This window comes from Saccopteryx leptura, chromosome 1 (assembly GCF_036850995.1).
Source record: "Saccopteryx leptura isolate mSacLep1 chromosome 1, mSacLep1_pri_phased_curated, whole genome shotgun sequence".
Classification (NCBI taxonomy): Eukaryota; Metazoa; Chordata; class Mammalia; order Chiroptera; family Emballonuridae; genus Saccopteryx; species Saccopteryx leptura.
The window spans coordinates 5,962,531-5,981,920 of NC_089503.1; the positions used below are offsets into that span (position 1 = coordinate 5,962,531).

The window sequence follows — 19,390 nt, forward strand, 5'->3', positions numbered from 1 at the left end:
TCCCTTTCTGTCTGTCTGTCCCTATCTGTCCCTCCCTCTGACTCTCTCTTTGTCTCTCACATACACACACACACACACACACACACACACACACACACAAGACTAAAAAAACCCAAGAAACTAGAAGAAAAGAAAACTCCTCCCCAAACATCCAAGCAAAGAGTAGGTGGTGCTGAATTACAAATCTTAGCTCTGAGAGTCCTGGGCTGGCCTCCACTGAGAAGCTGCAGCAGGTGATGATGATGGAGGCGGTGATGCAGTCGTGATGACGGGAGGGGCATGCTGTGAGCTCTACGGCTTTAGCATTGGTGGTCTCAGGCCTCCGGGCACTCCTCCCTATGTCCTGACAATCCAGGGTACCAGACACAGAGCACCTCTGTTCTTCAGGGGAAAGAGCTGTGAGGTATGTCTCTGCCACTCTCCTTACCCGTAAGGAAAGGGAGGCGGGAACTTTGAGGCTGGGAAGGAGGCGCATTTTGTATTTTTGCGTCTCTGTCCCAGTGCAGGCTGCCGGCAGGCTGCCGGGACACTGGCTGTGACCCCACACTCTGCTGCTTTGGTTCAGTATCTCTCCAAATTCTCCCAGTATCTCTGTACCTCCTGGCAGAAAAAGACCCAGTCACTCTGGGTCTCTCCCCTCTCCAGAGCCGACCAGGATGCATCTGATTTTCCGCCCCCCTTCTCAACCCTTCCCACCTTTAGTCTGTTTGGTGGGCAGGTCTTTCAGGCACACTGCCTGCGAGCCCAGCCGGGGTTCCTTCGCTGAGTTATTGCTGTTCAATTTGTTGATATTTCAAGGGGAAGAGATCAAGGGTTTCTCTCACACCCACCATGAACTGTTTTTCTATTTAAATATTATTTTGGGTGTTTAGAGTCCCTTGCAATTACATATTAAGGGTCAGCTTTTCCATTTCTTTACAACAGCTGCGTTTTGGTAGAAATACAATTGCATCGTAGATGGCTTTCGGGAGTATTGCCATATTGACAGTTACTAAGTTTGCCGGCTCTTGGGTCCTTGTTTCCAAGAAAAGAGGAAACAACGGTTGTCCCCAAAGGGGCTGTAGCCTCATGCAGCCTATTCGCTGCACCAGCTGGGCCTGGTGCATGCCCATTTCTGAAGCTGTGTCTTCTGGGCCCCTGGGCCTCCCAAGCTGTGTGTGAGACCACATTGCTGCGTGAGTTGTGCCGTTCATCGCAAGGTAATCGGGAATCGTTCTCCTGAAGCCAGGAGGGACCGAATACCCCCACCCCGTTCTAGACTTGTGAGTGTTGTCCCACACCTTTCTCCAAAGCTAAATCCTGGAGGGCTGAAGAAAAACTGTCCTCTGGAAAAAAATAAAATGGAATTCTACGTTAAAAAGAACTCCTCCAGTCTTCCAATCCCTGAACGATGGGATGCCTTTTCATTCCTTCATGTCTTCTTCCAGTTTTTTGCAGGTCAGGGTACACATCTGTCTCTGCCTTAGTTAAGTTTGTTCATAGGTATTTTATTCTTTTGGATGTTGTTGCAAATGAAATGTCTCCTTAATTTCCTTTTCAGATTATTTGTTGATTGTGCATAGAAACACAACTGATTTTTTTTTCAGATTTCAAGATACTTTATTTAAAAAATTTTCTTTAAGTGAGAGGAAGGAAGATAGAGAGACAGACTCCCAAACACACTCTGACTGGGATTCACCCAGCAACTCCATCTGGGACTGACACGCGGACCAACTGAGCTATCCTCAGCCCCAGGGCCGATGCTCGAACCAGTTGAGCCACTGGCTGCAAGATAGGAAGAGAGAGAAAAGGGGGAGAGGGTGGGGGAGAGAAGCAGATGGTCACTTCTCCTGTGTGCCTTGACCGGGGATTGAACCTGGGACATCTGCATGCCAGGCCAACACTCTATCCACTGAGCAAACTGGCCAGGGCCTCAAGATACTTTATTTTTAAAACACATCACAACACTGCCAGACCAGGCGGTGACGCAGTGGATAGAGCATCGGACTGGGATGCGGACGACCCAGGTTCGAGACCCCGAGGTCACTAGCTTAAGCACAGGCTCATCTGGTTTGAGCAAAGCTCACCAGCTTGGACCCAAGGTTGCTGGCTCGAGCAAGGGGTTACTTGGTCTGCTAAAGGCCCGCAGTCAAGGCACATATGAGAAAGCAATCAATGAACAACTAAGGTGTTGCAATGAAAAACTGATGATTGATGCTTCTCATCTCTCTCTGTTCCTGTCTGTCTGTCCCTATCTATCCCTCTCTCTGACTCTCTCTCTGTCTCTGTAAAAACAAACAAACAAAACCAAAAACACGTCATAACACTAAGCTTCCATTTAGCCAATGTACAAGCTACAAATGCTTGCTCAGCAGCTGAGGGGCACTCTTTAGCCGCATGTTTGGAAAGTGAATAAAAATTCATATGAAACAAATATTCAGATAGTTTTCACAGGAACACAGATAAGTGTGACCCCTCATCTTCTCGTCTTCCATAGTGTTTTATCTGTGCCAATCCTACTTCTAAGGACATTTCAAAACTAGTAGTAATTAGGTGAAATGACCCCCTCCAGATATTTTTTTTATCTTATTTTTATTAATTTTAATGCAGTGACATTGATAAATCAGGGTACATATGTTCCGAGAAAACATCTCCAGATTATTTTGACATTTGATTATGCTGCATACCCCTCACCCAAAGTCAAATTGTCTTCTGTCACCTTCTATCTGGTTTTCTTTGTGCCCCTCCCCTCCCCCCACCCCCTCCCTCTCCTTCCTTGCCCCCTCCCCACCCCTCCACCCCACCCTCTGTTACCATCACATTCTTGTCCATGTCTCTCAGTCTCATTTTTATGTCCCATCTATGTATGGGTTCATATAGTTCTTAGTTTTTTCTGATTTACTTATTTCACTCCGTATAATGTTATCAAGGTCCATCCATGTTATTGTAAATGATCCGACGTCATCATTTCTTATGGCTGAGTAGTATTCCATAGTATATATGTACCAAAGCTTTTTAATCCACTCGTCCTCTGACGGACACTTGGGCTGTTTCCAGATCTTCACTATTGTGAACAATGCTGCTATAAACATGGGGGTACATTTCTCCTTCTGGAACCGTTCTATGGTGTCCTTGGGGTATATTCCTAAAAGTGGGATGACTGGGTCAAAAAGCAGTTCGATTTTCAATTTTTTGAGGAATCTCCATACTGTTTTCCACAGTGGCTGCACCAGTCTGCATTCCTACCAGCAGTGTAAGAGGGTTCCCTTTTCTCCACATCCTCGCCAGCACTTATTCTGTGTTATTTTGTTGATGAGCGCCATTCTGACCGGTGTTAGATGATATCTCATTGTGGTTTTAATTTGTATTTCTCTAATGATTAGTGATGTTGAGCATTTTTTCATATGCCTATTGGCCATCTGTATGTCCTCTTTGGAGAAGTGTCTATTCATTTCTTTTGCCCATTTTTTGATTGGACTGTTTGTCTTTCTGGTGTTGAGATTTACAAGTTCTTTATAAATTTTGGTTATTAAACCCTTATCAGACGTATTGTCAAATATGTTCTCCCATTGTGTAGTTTGTCTTTTTATTCCGTTCTTATTGTCTTTGTCTGTGCAAAAGCTTTTTAGTTTGATATAGTCCCATTTGTTTATCCTGTCTTTTATTTCCCTTGCCCATGGAGATAAATCCGCCAATATATCGCTGCGAGAGATGTCGGAGAGCTTACTGCCTATGTTTTCTTCTAAGATGCTTATGGTTTCACGTCTTACCTTTAAGTCTTTTATCCATTTTGAGTTTATTTTTGTGAATGGTGTAAGTTGGTGGTCTAGTTTCATTTTTTTGCAGGTTGCTGTCCAATTTTCCCAACACCATTTGTTGAAGAGGCTGTCTTTACTCCAATGTATGCTCTTACCTCCTTTGTCAAATATCAGTTGTCCATAGAGCTGTGGGTTTATTTCTGGGTTCTCCGTTCTGTTCCATTGATCTATATGCCTGTTCTTATGCCAGTACCAGGCTGTTTTGAGTACAATGGCCTTGTAGTATAGCTTGATATCAGGAAGTGTGATACCTCCCCTTTTTTAAGATTGCTGAGGCTATTCGTGTTCTCTTTTGGTTCCATATAAATTTTTGGAATATGTGATCTATATCTTTAAAGTATGTCATTGGTATTTTAATTGGTATTGCATTGAATTTATAAATTGCTTTGGGTAATATAGACATTTTAATGATGTTTATTTTTCCTAACCATGAGCACGGTATATGCTTCCACTTGTTTGTATTTTCCTTGATTTCTTTTATCAATGTTTTATAATTTTCCGAGTACAAGTCTTTAGTCTCCTTGGTTAAATGTACTCCTAGGTACTTTATTTTTTTGGTTGTAATAGTGAAGGGGATTGTTTCCTTAATTTCTCTTTCTGACTGTTCATTGTTGGTGTATAAAAATGCCTCTGATTTCTGAGTATTAATTTTATATCCTGCCACTTTGCTGAATTCATTTATCAGGTCCAGTAGTTTTTTGACTGAGACTTTAGGGTTTTCTATATACAATATCATATCATCTGCAAATAATGATAGCTTTACTTCTTTTCCAACTTGAATGCCTTTTATTTCTTCTTGTCTGATTGCTGTTGATCTCGCTCTTTATATCAAAGTTTGCTTTATATATTTAGGTGCTCCTATATTAGGTGCGTAGATATTTATAATAGTTATATCTTCCTGTTGGATTGCTCCCTTTATCATTATGTAGTGGCCTTCTTTATCTCTTACTATATTCTTTGTTTTAAAGTCCATTTTGTCTGATATAAGTACTGCTACCCCAGCTTTTTTTTCATTTCCATTTGCATGAAATATTTTTTTTCATCCTTTTACCTTCAGCCTATGAGCATCTTTTGTTTTAAGGTGTGTCTTTTGTAGACAGCATATGTACGGGTCCTGTTTTCTTATCCACGCAGCAAACCTATGTCTTTTGATTGGATCATTTAATCCATTTACATTTAAGGTTATTATTGATATGTAGTTGTTTATTGCCATTTTATTCTTTAAAGCTGAATTCCTCTTTTGCTATATTCTTTTCCCACTTTGATCTGTTTACACCATGCCCCTTAACATTTCCTGCAGCATTGGTTTGGTTGTAATGAATTCCTTGAGTTTTTTTTGTCTGGGAAACTTTTTATTTTTCCTTCAATTTTAAACGATAGCCTTGCTGGATAAAGTAGTCTTGGTTGTAGGTTCTTGTTCTGCATTACTTTGAATATTTCTAGCCATTCCCTTCTGGCCTCAAGTGTTTCTGTTGAGAAGTCTGATGTCATTCTTATGGGGGCTCCTTTGTAGGTGATAGCCTTTTCTTCTCTAGCAGCTTTTAATATTTTCTCTTTATCACTTAGCTTTGGTATTTTAATTATGATGTGTCTTGGTGTAGGTTTCTTTGGGTTTCTCTTTAATGGAGTTCTCTTTGCTTTTTGAACTTGTGAGAGTTTCTCTTGCATTAATTTAGGGAAGTTTTCAGCTATGATATAATTGAACAAAGTCTCTATCCCTTGTTCTTTCTCTTCTTCTTCAAGAACCCCTATAATGCAGATGTTATTTCTCTTTATGTTGTCACAGAGCTCTCTAAGAGTTTCCTCAGACTTTTTGAGTCTCTTTTCTTTTTTCTTCTCTGCTTTCATGCCTTCATTCCAGTTGTCCTCCAACTCGCTGATTCGATCCTCAGCTCTATCCATCCTGTTTTTAATTCCTTCCATTGTGGTCTTCATTTCTGATACTGTATTTGTCATCTCTGACTGATTCTTTTTTAATATTTCAATATCCTTTTTAAAATTTTTTTATTTTTTATTTTTTACAGAGACAGAGAGTGAGTCAGAGAGAGGTCTAGACAGGGACAGATAGACAGGAATGGAGAGAGATGAGAAGCATCAATCATTAGTTTTTCATTGCGCGTTGCAACACCTTAGTTGTTCATTGATTGCTTTCTCATACATGCCTTGACTGCGAGCCTTCAGCAGACCGAGTAACCCCTTGCTGGAGCCAGTGACCTTGGGTTCAAGCTGGTGGGCTTTTTGCTCAAACCAGATGAGCCTGCGCTCAAGCTGGCAACCTCGGGGTCTCGAACCTGGGTCCTCTGCATCCCAGCCCGATGCTCTATCCACTGTGCCACCGCCTGGTCAGGCTCAATATCCTATTTTATACTTGCTATTTCTTTATTTAGGTGTTCATAATGACCATCCATTGTTGTTCTAAGATCCCTAAGCACCCTTACAATCATTATTTTGAACTCCGCATCTGGAAGTTTGGTTATTTCCATATCACTCAGTTCATTTCCTGGATGTTTCTCTTGTGGTTTCATTTGGATTGCACTTCTCTGTCTTCTCATTGTATCTATTTGGGCGTTTTGTTTGTAGAGCTGGTTGAATCTAGGCTTGGTGTTGTCTGCCTCCAGTTTTCAATTGTGTTATTTCTAGGTCTTCTTGGGTTGGCATCAGCTATTATGTGTAATCCACTTTTGGATTTGGGCCTCTTTGAAGTCTTGGTTTGTTTGTTTTCTTAACAGGTGACTGTCTTGTTTGCTGATCTCAACAGGAGACTTATTTGAAACTGTATCCAGGAATGTGGTGGGTGTGACCTGAGGCTCCGAAGTCCTCTTCTGCCAGTTAATCTCTCTGGGGGAGGGTTGCTTTCTCAGCTTCAGTAGGGAAAGGTGTATCTCAGATCTCCATGGAGACATGAGTTACTGCTCCTCCTCCCCACTTCTTGTTTTCAGCTGTGTCGTCTTGTGCTGATTGGAGCTGGAGAGGTGTCTGTATCTGTGACCTGGAAGTACTTTTGTATTTTGCTTTGTGGAAGGATCAGCCCCTCCCTCAGTTATGGCTGCCTCCAGCCCTGAATGAGTCAGCTTTTCAGGTCCTCACCTGCATTCCTCTCCCCCTCACCATCTGTCTCTCTCTCCCCCCTTTCTTTTTGGAAGACAAGCGGGCCCTTTCAACACACCTTGTTCCCTGGTTGCCAGGCAAGTGGCTGTGAGCAGTATTTACTGCTCTTATCCTTGGAGTGAGAGCCAGCCTCACCCCCCTCCTCTATTCCTGTAAGCAGGGGAGATTCAGGTGCTCCCTACCAGGTTTGTTGTGGCTTCTCCTTTGCTCCTTGGTTTTTTGTTTTTTTATTTATTTATTTATTTAATTTTTTATTTTGGTTAATTTTATTAAAAAATTTTTTTTTTTACCACTCAGACTGCGTTCTCTCCCAAAAGAAGAGAAGAACAATCATCAATGGCAAAAGGCAGTTGCACAAGCAACACCAAGAGCCGGCTTCACACTCAGGAGAGAACACTGTAACTCCTCCTCGTGGTTTCGGGTACTCTACACGATCAGAGAAACTTCTCTAGTAACAAACTATAGAAATGATCCCTGAAAGTATAGTCTTGCTCCTTGGTTTTTGAGAGCTGTTCTTGTCCAGATTTGGTTTTTCATGCTGATTATTCATAAATTAGTTTATAATCCAGTTCGGTGGTGTGAGCTGGGAGTCTGTGCGTCTGCCTACTCCGCTGCCATCTTCGGGTCCTTGCTAGATATTTTTTTAATTAATTAATTTGGTGACAGAGACAGAGAGAGGGACAGATAGGGACAGACAGACAGGATGGGAGAGAGATGAGAAGAATTAATTCTTTGTTGTGGCATCTTAGTTGTTCATTGATTGCTTTCTCATTTGTGCCTTGCCTGGGGGGCTTCAGCAGACCGAGTCACCCCTTGCTCAAGCCAGCGACCTTGGGTCCAAGGTGGTGAGCTTTGCTCAAACCAGATGAGCTCGTGCTCAAGCTGGCGACCTCGGGGTTTTGAACCTGGGTCCTCTACGTCCCAGTCCGACACTCTATCCACTGCACCACCACCTGGTCAAGCCTCCCCTAAATCTCTTAAGTCTAGCTACCCTCACAGTAACAGCTACAAGAAGGACATTTATCCAGTAATATGAGCGGAAGTACAGGCCACTGGGTGACGTTTCACCTCATTCTCCAGGGCACAAGATGCAGGCAGAGTGCCGACATTTTTGCTCCTCCACTGGAGGTGGAAAGTCTTGGCTCTCTCTGGATGTGCTGCCTCGGTAGCCACGGTGACCCTGACAACACGTAGTGTAGAGTCGCCCTCTGGACGCTATGGAAGTTAGAAGCAGCAGCAACGTAAGCACCCACGTTTTCAAAGAGCATCCAGCACCCACATGCGTCTGGGGCAAGCCACAGCACTCAACAATGGGATCAGAGCCATCACACGCTGGTCCCTATACCCCGGGTGAAGAACACTTCTCATCTGCTTCTGGCCTCTTCCACAGAAGGGGCCTTATGTGCTCATGATCGTAAAACATGCAGTTAAATGACCATGTATTCCATCCTTCATGTTAGACATAAAGTTCTATTCGCTCAGCCCATCCTCGCCATCAGAGCCTGTTCGGGTTTTTTTTGAGGGTTTTTTGGGAAACAATATTAATGGCAGGCAAAGAAGCTGATGCGACATACCTGCCCGGTTCAGCCGTGAGCCTCACTCCCGAGTGTGACAGGAAGGACTTTGATTTCACCTGCCCGCTCTTCAGATGTCACCTCTGCATCCTCGATGCCAGGAGAGCCAGCATCACGACGTCAAGCAGATTCACATTGAAACCAATCCCCGCACCCACGTCAATGACACGGCAGGCATCCACCGAAGCCTTGGGATCCGCACATTTTTTTTTTTTTTTTTTTTTTTACAGAGACAGAGAGTCAGAGAGAGGGATAGACAGGGACAGACAGACAGGAACGGAGAGATGAGAAGCATCAATCATTAGTTTTTCGTTGCATGTTGCAACACCTTAGTTGTTCATTGATTGCTTTCTCATATGTGCCTTGACCGTGGGCCTTCAGCAGACCAAGTAACCCCTTGCTCAAGCTCAGCAACCTTGGGCTTAAGCTGGTGAGCTTTTGCTCAAACCAGATGAGCCCACGCTCAAGCTGGCAACCTCGGGGTCTCGAACCTGAGTCTTCCACATCCCAGTCCAACGCTCTATCCACTGCGCCACCGCCTGGTCAGGCAGCCTGCTGATTTTGAAGGGTGGCACCAAATTTCACACCTGCAGACAGCTTCAGAATCACCGGTGGCAATAAACAAAACAGGTTTTGCCTATGGAGGCGCCCTGGCAACGTTCAGCAGCTCGACTCTCCTACCTCAAGTCATCATCCGGACTCGGTTCTTGGCAGCCTGTTTCATCCGAGACATTTTTTTTTTGCAAGGACTTGTGCAGCAAATTCTCTCCGGGAGCACCCACTGTGTCCCTCCTTCTTGCTGGCCCCCTGGCCAAATCCTGTCCGAGGGCAGCAGGGGTGCTTCGCGGTGGCTCTGCTACCCTTGCACTTGACTACATAAAGGGGGTGCCCCGAGGACAAGCTCTGAACCATTTCAGATGTTTCTTCAGAATGTCTCCCAGGTCCGCCTCCCAGAGGCACACTTGTCATCATCAGAAGATCCTTCACTTATTATGTGTGTGTGTTTTGTTGTGTTTTTTTTTTTTTTTTTTGTCCAGAATGTCCTTGACAGGAAATGGCCGTCAAATTCTTCATTGCCAGAGTTGTTCCTGGCTTCCAGATGTCCCCAAGGAAAACTAAGAGATGGGATAGAGAGCAATGATTGTCAGCTTTTCCAGAGGCTATTCTTGGAGAATTCCAAGTCCTGCTGAACAAAGATGGGCGTTTCCCCCTGTGGCAGCGGAAATGTTTCGATAAACACAGAATTTGCCGTCCCTTGCAGAGCGCAAGGACTCCACCGTCCCAGCTGGGGCACAGACCTGCCCACCGAGGACCCCCAACCCGAGGTGGCCTGGAGTGCTGGCAGAACGGACTGATCCCAGTGGATTTGTTGTGTTGATTTTTGTACCCTGTAACTTTGCTGAACTTGTTTATTAGCTCTTGTAATCTGTGTTGAGAGTGTGTGTATGTATTTGTATGTGTGGGAGAGAGAAAGAAAGAGAAAGGGCATGTGTGTGCACAGGTGTGTGTTTATTTGGGTTTTTTATATAAAGAATCATATCGCCTGCAAATTAAAAAATTGTTTAATTTCTTCCTTTCCAATTTTGATGCTTTTTCAATTCTTTTTTCTTGACTAATTACTCTGGCTGATTTCCAACAGAATATTGACTAGCAGTGGTAGAAACAGGCACCCTTTTTTTGTTCTTTTGTTGTTCTTCTTTTTCTTTCTTTTTTTGAGAGAGTCAGGGAGAGAGAGGGACAGAGAGCCAGGAACATTGAGCCGCTCCTACTGTATGTGCCCTGACTAGGGATCAAACCAGTAACCTATGTGCTTCCAGACGATGCTTCAACTGAGCTGTCTGGCCAGGGTTTAATTTTCTTATTGATTGACTTTTAGAGAAATGAGAGAGAGTGGAAGGGGGAGCATTCATTCATTGTTTTAGTCAGTTGTGCATTCATCGGTTGCTCCCCATGTGTGCCCTGACTGGGGGTCCAACCCTCAACCTTGCGGTTTCCAGACGACGTTCTAACCGACTGAGCTAACCGGCCAGGCCCCTCCTCTTGTTCTTGATCTTGGGGGAGAGCTTTCAGTCGACATTGAGAACTAAGTTAGCAGCAGATTTGTTATTAATGCCCTTTATCATGTTAAAGTGTTTCCATCCAGTTCCTATCTTGCAATGTTTTTTCTCTTTCTTTCTTTCTTTTTTTTTAATGAATGGGTATTAAATTTGTTTGTAAGGTCTACCGGAAAGTTCTGTCTGTTTCTATCACAACAAGTTTCGACACGTAAGCACATATTTATTTGGCGCATGTGTGCCTCTCTATTTTTATCACTTAATGTATACATACTGATGTAGCAAATTAACTAAAACAAAGTTGATTCACATTAGTCTTATATGTGAAGCGATAGTGTACCCATGGCTACTGATAAAGTTCATTTACGCCACTGTAATTTTTACGAATTTCAACAAGGAAGAAATGCTACAGAAGCATGTAGAAATTTATTGAAAGTGTTTAGTGAAGGTACAGTTTCTGATAGGACATGCAGAAGATGGTTCGAAAAATTCGAAACAGGTGATTTCAAACTTTCTGATAAACCACGTTCTGGGCGACCATCTTTGATCGATGACGATGTTGTTAAGACCATGTTGGAGCAAGATCCTTTTCTGACAACATCGGAGATCGCAGAAAGGCTTAATTCAGCTCCACAAACCATTTCGGACCATATTCAGAAGATAGGATTGGTGTGGTAATATTCAAGATGGGTGCCGCATGAATTAAGTCAGAAGAATTTGGATGATCGAGTTGTCATATGCACATCTCTGCTTGCTCGGAACAAAATCGAGCCCTTCTTGAACTGGATGATAACTGAGGATGAAAAGTGGATTACCTACGAAAACATCGTAAGGAAAAGGGCATATTGTGAACCCAGAAAACCTAGCCCTTCCACCTCTAAACCAAATTTGACTCTGAATAAGAGAATGTTGTGTATATGGTGGGACATTCGAGGACCAATACATTATGAGCTTTTAAAACCGAATGAAAAGCTCAATTCGGAGAAGTATTGTCAGCAACTGGATAATTTAATGTTAGCAGTCCAAAAAAAGAGGCGGGCGATGTTCAATAGGAAGAACATCATACTGCATCATGATAGTGCCAGGCCACATGCTGCTTTGGGGACTCGTCAAAAAATTGCAGAACTAGGCTGGGAAATTCTGTCACATCCACCATATTCCCTGGAATTAGCACTCTTCAACTATCACTTGTTTTTGTCCTTACAAAATTTTTTGAAGGGCAAAAAATTCAAAAATGAAGAAGATATCAAACAAGCACTGGTTCAATTTTTTGCATCAAAAGATAAAACATTTTTCAAAAATGGGATATACAAATTACCCTCATGCTGGCAAGAAATCATTAATAATAATGGCAATTATATTATTTAATAAAGTTTATTGATGGTAAGAAAAATTTGTATTTTGTTTTATTCCAAAAACGAACAGAACTTTCTGGTTTTATAGACATGATCACATTTCCCCCCCTTCATTTCGTTAATGTGTTGTATTACTTTTATTTTATTTTATTTTATTGTGAGAGAGGCAGGGAGAGACAGACAGGAACATGGAGCTGTACCTGTCTGTGCCTCGACCAGGGAACCCTACCGGCAACCTTTGAGCTCTGAAATGAAGCTCTAGCCAACCCAGTTATCTGGCCAGGGCTTATTTTTATTTTTATTTTTTTTGTATTTTTCTGAAGTTAAAAATGGGGAGGCAGTCAGACAGACTCCCGCATGCACTCGACCGGGATCCACCCGGCATGCCCACTAGGGGGTGATGCTCTGCCCATCTGAGGCACTGCTCTGTTGTGACCAGAGCCATTCTAGCACCTGAGGCAGAGACCATGGAGCCATCCTCAGCGCCGGGGCCAACTCTGCTCCAGTGGAGCCTCGGCTGCGGGAGGGGAAGAGAGAGACAGAGAGGAAGGAGAGGGGGAGGGGTGGAGAAGCAGATGGGTGCCTCTCCTGTGTGCCCTGGCCGGGAATCGAACCCAGGACTCTGGCACGCCAGGCCGATGCTCTACCACTGAGCCAACCTGCCAGGGCCCAGAGCTTAATTTTTAAAAGTTTTTTTTAGATGCAGAGAGAAGGAAAGGGGGGAGGGGACGGGAAGCATTCATCTGTGGTTCCACCCAGTCATGCATTCCTTGGTTGATTATCGTGTGTGTCCTGACCAGGGATTGAATCCAACCGAGCCAACCGGCCAGGGCAGATTGTTTTATTTTATATATATATATATTTTATATATATATATATATTTTATATATTAATATATATATATTTTTAGATTTTTTTATTTTTTGTATTTTTCCGAAGTTAGAAACGGGAGGCAGTCAGACAGAGTCCCGCATGCGCCCAACCGGGATCCACCCGGCATGCCCACCAGGGGGCGATGCTCTGCCCATCTGGGGCGTTGCTCTGCTGCAATCAGAGCCATTCTAGCGCCTGAGGCAGAGGCCACAGAGCCATCCTCAGCACCCGGGGCCAACTTTGCTCCAATGGAGCCTCGCTGCAGGAGGGGAAGAGAGAGACAGAGAGGAAGGAGAGGGGGAGGGGTGGAGAAGCAGATGGGCGCTTCTCCTGTGTGCCCTGGCCGGGAATCAAACCTGGGACTCCTGCATGCCAGGCCGGCGCTCTACCACTGAGCCAACCGGCCAGGGCCTTTTTTTTTTTTTTTTTTTTTTTTACAGAGGCAGAGATAGACAGGGACAGACAGACAGGAACAGAGAGAGATGAGAAGCATCAATCGTTGCGCGCTGCGACTTCTTAGTTGTTCATTGATTGCTTTCTCACATGTGCCTTGACCGTGGGCCTTCAGCAGACCGAGTAACCCCCTGCTGGAGCCAGGGGCCTTGGGTCCAAGCTGGTGAGCTCTTTGCTCAAGCCAGATGAGCCCGCGCTCAAGCTGGCGACCTCGGGGTCTCGAACCTGGGTCCTTCCGCATCCCAGTCCGACGCTCTATCCACTGCGCCATCACCTGGTCAGGCTATTTTATATATATATAAATTTTATATATATATAATATATATAATTTTATTTATTTTATATATATATATATTTTTTTTTTTTCTGAAGCTGGAAACGGGGAGAGACAGTCAGACAGACTCCCGCATGCGCCCAACTGGGATCCACCCGGCACGCCCACCAGGGGCGACGCTCTGCCCACCAGGGGGCGATGCTCTGCCCCTCCGGGGCGTCGCTCTGCCGCGACCAGAGCCACTCTAGCGCCTGGGGCAGAGGCCAAGGAGCCATCCCCAGCGCCCGGGCCATCTTTGCTCCAATGGAGCCTTGGCTGCGGGAGGGGAAGAGAGAGACAGAGAGGAAGGGGGGGGGGGTGGAGAAGCAAATGGGCGCTTCTCCTATGTGCCCTGGCCAGGAATTGAACCCGGGTCCCCCGCACGCCAGGCCGACGCTCTACCGCTGAGCCAACCGGCCAGGGCCTATATATTTTTTAACATTGACTCACACTTGTCTTGTTGGGATAAATTCCCACTAACTCATGTGTGTATAATCCTTTAAATATGTTCTATGGGTCATAATTCTTTTTTTTTTTTTTAATAGTAAAAATTAAAGTCTCTTTATTAGTGTTTTTGGAGTGCTATAACATAAAACCTCAGATTGGGTGGTTTAAACTGCAAGCACTTATTTTCGCACAGTCTGTCAGCTAGAAGTCTATGGTCAAGGTACAGCAAATCTGGTTTCTGGTGAGAGCTCTCTGGCTCAGAGAGGGTCAGCTCTTCACCATGTCCTCACAGGCCTTTCCTCTGTGCGCTGGTGGAGAAAGAGAGTTCTTTCTCTTCGTATAAGATTACCCATCTAGCCTGACCAGGCAGTGGTGCAGTGGATAGAGCGTCGGACTGGGATACGGAGGATCCAGGTTCGAGACCCCGAGGCCACCAGCTTGAGTGGGTGCTCATCTGGTTTGAGCAAAAGAACCAGCTTGGACCCAAGGACGCTGGCTTGAGCAAGGGGTTACTCGGTCTGCTGAAAGCCCACGGTCAAGGCACATATGAGAAAGCAATTAATGAACAACTAAGGTGTCACAACAAAAAACTGATGATTGATGCTTCTCATCTCTCTCTATTCCTGTCTGTCTGTCCCTATCTATCCCTCTCTCTGACTCTGTAAAAAAAATAATAAAATAAATAAATAAAAAAGATTACCCATCTACCAGATTATGACCTTACCCTTATATGGGTCATAATTCTTTATAATCTAATCTTTTACATGACAGCCATTACTTTTGCAGTATTTTATTCTTTTTTTGTGTGTGTGGCAGAGATAGAGTCAGAGAGAGGGACAGATAGGGACAGACAGGCAGGAAGGGAGAGAGATGAGAAACATCAATTCTTCGTTGCAGTTCCTTAATTGTTCATTAATTTCTCACATGTGCCTTGTCCGGGGAGCTACAGCAGACCAAGTGACCCCTTGCTCGAGCCAGTGACCTTGGCCTTAAGCTGGTGAGCCTTGCTCAAAGCAGATGAGCCCGCGCTCAAGCTGGCGACCCGGGGTCTTGAACCTGGGTCCCGAACCTGGGTCCTCTGCATCCCAGTCTGACACTATCCACTGCGCTGCCACCGCCTAGTCAGGCAGTATTTTATTCTTTAGAAGCAACTCACTGGGTCCAGCCTGTATTGACGGGGAGAGGGTTAGAATACAGGGCAGGGGTACCAGAGGCGGGGCTCCTTGGGAACTGTCTGTCACAGTCACCTTGGGAGTCATTATGTTATTCTCTGCTCTTGTACACAAACCAGTGACAGGCACAACAACAAGGGAAGCTGTAGGCCAGTTGGGTTCATAGGCAGTTTTATCAAATTCAAAGAGCAGATAATCCCAATCTTACATGTATTTTCCAGAGAACGGAAGAGGGGGATGCTCTCCAATTTACTCGATAAAGCTAGTCCATCTTTGAGAACAAAAACAGAAAAATAAAATAAGAGAAAGGAAATATAGGCTGTTTTCATCCATGAATAGAGATGTAAAAGTGCTTAATATTTTACTAGCAAACCTAATCTTGCAATATTTAAAGCCAATGTCTTCTAATATCACTCAACATGTTAGTAGAGCAAAAGGCAAAGAGAAATCAGTTGATGACATTCAATATCTACTCATGAGTTAAAATAAACACAACAAAACAAGATTTCTCATGAAGCTAGGAAGAGAAGGTAGTTTTTTTTCACCTAATAAAGAAATCTTCTGAAAACCTACAGCAAACATACTTAAAGGTGAATTGTTAGATGCAATCCCATTAAAAACCAGGACTAGACCACCATTCCCACCGTCATGTACTTCTATGCAACATTGTCCTGGAGGTTGAAGTACACAGGGAAAAACAAAAACAAAACAAACAAACAAGCAAAACAGTAAAGTGTTAGACTTGAAAAGGACAAAACAACACTGTTGATTTCCACAGCTTTTTATTTTTACACGAAAAACCCATTATTATAAGAACTAGTAATAAAAATAAGATTAATACAAAGAAGCAAGTTGCATTTCCATACTCCACTTACACATTTCTGGAAAGTGTAATTTTTAGAATGGCAATAAAAAATAAGCTACCTAGGTAAACATCTAACTAATGATGTGCTGATAGAAAAAAATTAGTGTTGTATCAGTGGAAAGGTATGTCATGTTCATGGAGGGAGAATTCTAAAGATGTCAGAGTCAGCCCTGGCTGGGTAGCTCAGTTGGTTAGAGTCATATGCCTAGGTTGTGGGTTCGATCCTCCATCAGAGCACATACAAAAAATCAACCAATAATACATAAATAAGTTTCTCTATCTTTCTCCCTCTTCCTCTCTCTCTCTCTCTCTCTAAAAATCAAACAATAAATTAAAAAAAATAAAAATGCCAGTTTCATCAAGAATGACCTATAATTAAAATACATCCAATCAAGACTCCAATAAAAATTTTTATGGAACTTCATGAGCTGATTCTAATATGTTTACAAAAAACAAATTGGTCAAGAATAAGTCAAGCCTGATCAGGCAGTGGCACAGTCGATAGAGCGTTGGACTGGGACACAGAGGACCCAGGTTCGAATCCTAAGGTCACTGGCTTGAGCACAGGCTCACTAGTTTGAGTACGAAGTCGCTGGCTTGAGCATGGGATCATAGACATGACCCCATGGTTGCTGGCTTGAGCCCAAAGGTTGCTGGCTTGAGCAAGGGGTCACTTGCTTTGCTGTAGCCCTCCAGTCAAGACACATATGAGAAAGCAATCAATGAACAACTAAGGTGCCTCAACAAAGAATTGATGCTTCTCATCTCTTTCCTTTCTTGTCTGTCCCTATCTGTCCCTCTCTCTGTCTCTGTCACAACAATAAAAAAAATTAAAAAGAATAAGTCAAGATAATTAGGAAGAAAAGCAAGGTAGGGAGATTTTTCCTAGTAGATTTTAAGACTTTTCATTAAACTATAGTATTTAAGACAGTTTAGTATTTGTGTAGAAATAGAGAAATTAAAAATCAGTGAAACAGAGTAGAGAGCCCAGAAATAGACTTACCTGTATTACAAATGATTTATCATCCAGCCAGTTGCTAGTACCATTGGGCATTTTTATGGGAAAAAAATTAAATTAAATCTCTACTTCACACCATTCAGAAAAATAAATAAATTACAGCAGAATTCAATGTGGAAAAACCAACTTTTGGAATACTGAAAAAAAAGTTTTATAACTTTAGGAAAGAGAAAGATTTCTTTTTTTCCTTTTTTTTTTTTTCCTGAAGTGAGAAGCAGGGAGGCAGAGAGACAGACTCCCTCATGTACCCAACTGGGATCCACTCGGTATGCCCATGAGGGGGTGATGCTCTGCCCATCTGGGCCATTGCTCCATTGCAACCGGAGCCATTCTAGTGCCTGAGGTGGTGGCCATGGAGCCAACTTTGCTCCAATGGAGCCTTGGCTGCGGGAGGGGAAGAGAGAGATAGAGAGGAAGGAGAGGGGGAGGGGTGGAGAAGCAGATGGGTGCTTCTCCTGTGTGCCCTGACCAGGGATTGAACCCAGGACATCCACATGCCGGGCTGATGCTTCACCACTGAGTCAACCAGCCAGGGCCAAAAAAGATTTCTTAACCATATACAAAAAGCACAAATCTTAAAGAAAAAAATAACTTGGGCTACACTCTCCATGTCCTTCAGCCAAAGACCACTAAGAACATGCTTATTTTTGAACAAGTTGGATTTATCCCTGGTGAGACCATGGGGAACTGTGAGGCGTTTCAGTGAGAGGAACTTAGAAGATTTGTGTTTGTGTCAAGTGGTTCGGGGAAAGGTTAAGGAAATTGGGCTTTGCTCTGGCTTGGGTGCTGTTAGAACCAGGGTGTTTCTATGATCTCAATAATCTTATCTATAGAGGTGTAGCCTCAGTCACTCAGATTAGCCAGGACAGAGGAGTATTCAGTCATTTTTGTGTTCTGGACAATGGTTCATGCTTGTCTGTGTTTAGTGATGTGTTTGGAATGGTCTTAAAATTTTTGTCTTAATCCATCATGGTCACAGGATGGCTTTACCTGATGTTGCTGTCCTGTGACATTGGTTCATGTTTGGCTGAGAACAAGTCTTAGCCGACAGTGCCAACCTGGGATGCCAGGCTCGCTTTCCTCTTCCTCGACGTTACATTACAAAATGATGCACAAAGGGTACCACAGACAAAGTGTGAATACCAGCCGCCAACTCAGAGAAGATGTTAGCAAGAGATATACTTGGCTTCCAGTGAGGAGCTTAGAAGTTGTCAGTCCCTCTTAACAAGTTAAAGAAAAAGCTGACCAAACTGGAAAACAACTCTTGTTGGATCTCTCTGTCAGAGAAGTAAGGCCACAGGGCAAAATGCTGCCCCTCCCCAAATCAGAGAGACAGACCGGAGGACACCGAGGAACCCAGATTCCCACGTCTCTGCAGAAGCCAGTGCCAGGCAGGAAAGCCGGGGCTGTGGCTGAGGGCTTGCTGGAGGCTCGGTGTGCACAGCCCTGACGGTGAAAAACTCCAGGGGGACCCAGTATCGAGGGAGCTCCGCACTCCTGTGAGTTTGACCTCTAGGAGCTCCGCCGGGTTCTTAAAATGGACACAGGAGAAAAACCTCCCGGTGCTTCTGACGGAGGGAGGGGAAGTAGAAACGTTTGAAAGATGTCAGAATATTCGGTTCTTTTTCAAATTAAATGTATGGGGGTGACATTGGTTTGCAAAACCATACAGGTTTCAAGTGCACACAGCTCAACAAAACGTCATCTGCACACTGCATTATGTGCCTGACGTCCCAAGCACAGTCTCTTTCTGTCCCCACTCCCTCCACCCCTTTGCCCATCTCGCCACCCTCATCCCCTTTCCCTCTGGCTATCACCACACTTGTAAAACATATATACCTGCGACACAGAGAGGCAGAGTATTGTTTTCTTAGCAAGCCGGCCCTCAGGGGAAACTCACAGAGCCTACCCCACCTGGAGAAGGGAATTACTCAGCTCCTGTCCCCTCTAGCGTTCCACGTGGGGTAAGGGACAGGCTGAACTCCAGGCCGGCTAGCCTCCTGGCCCCCTCACCGGGAAGGCGGAGAAGCCCAGGCGCAGGCTCACCAGGAGCGGAGACCTGGCCACAGGCGCCGAAGCAGCCGCGCCCCATTCTGCGCCTCTGGTTCTAAAGCGTGTTTCTCACGGTGCCCTGCACCCAGGACACCGTGTCTGTTCTGCTTCCCAAAAAGGAACTACAGGAAGACCAAAAGGCACAAAACACAGTTCCAAGAGACCGAACGAGCATCAGAAGCAGAATTAGATAAGGAGTGTGTAAGCAGAGAGACAGCAGTCTTGACAAAGAGTCAAAGAGAAATGCTAGGCAATAGAACAGAAACAAACGCAGCTGCTGTAGCAGACGGGAAGACGAAGGGGGCCCTT

General features: G+C 44.3%; 2 pseudogenes; both read right to left on the reverse strand.

Annotated features, from left to right (window-relative positions):
* Nucleotides 1-7,193: 7,193 nt before the first annotated feature.
* LOC136390111 (small nucleolar RNA U3) lies at nucleotides 7,194-7,395 on the reverse strand (annotated as a pseudogene).
* A 216-nt stretch (nucleotides 7,396-7,611) lies between these two features.
* LOC136387885 (ornithine decarboxylase pseudogene) lies at nucleotides 7,612-11,689 on the reverse strand (annotated as a pseudogene).
* Between the last annotated feature and the right edge of the window lie 7,701 nt (nucleotides 11,690-19,390).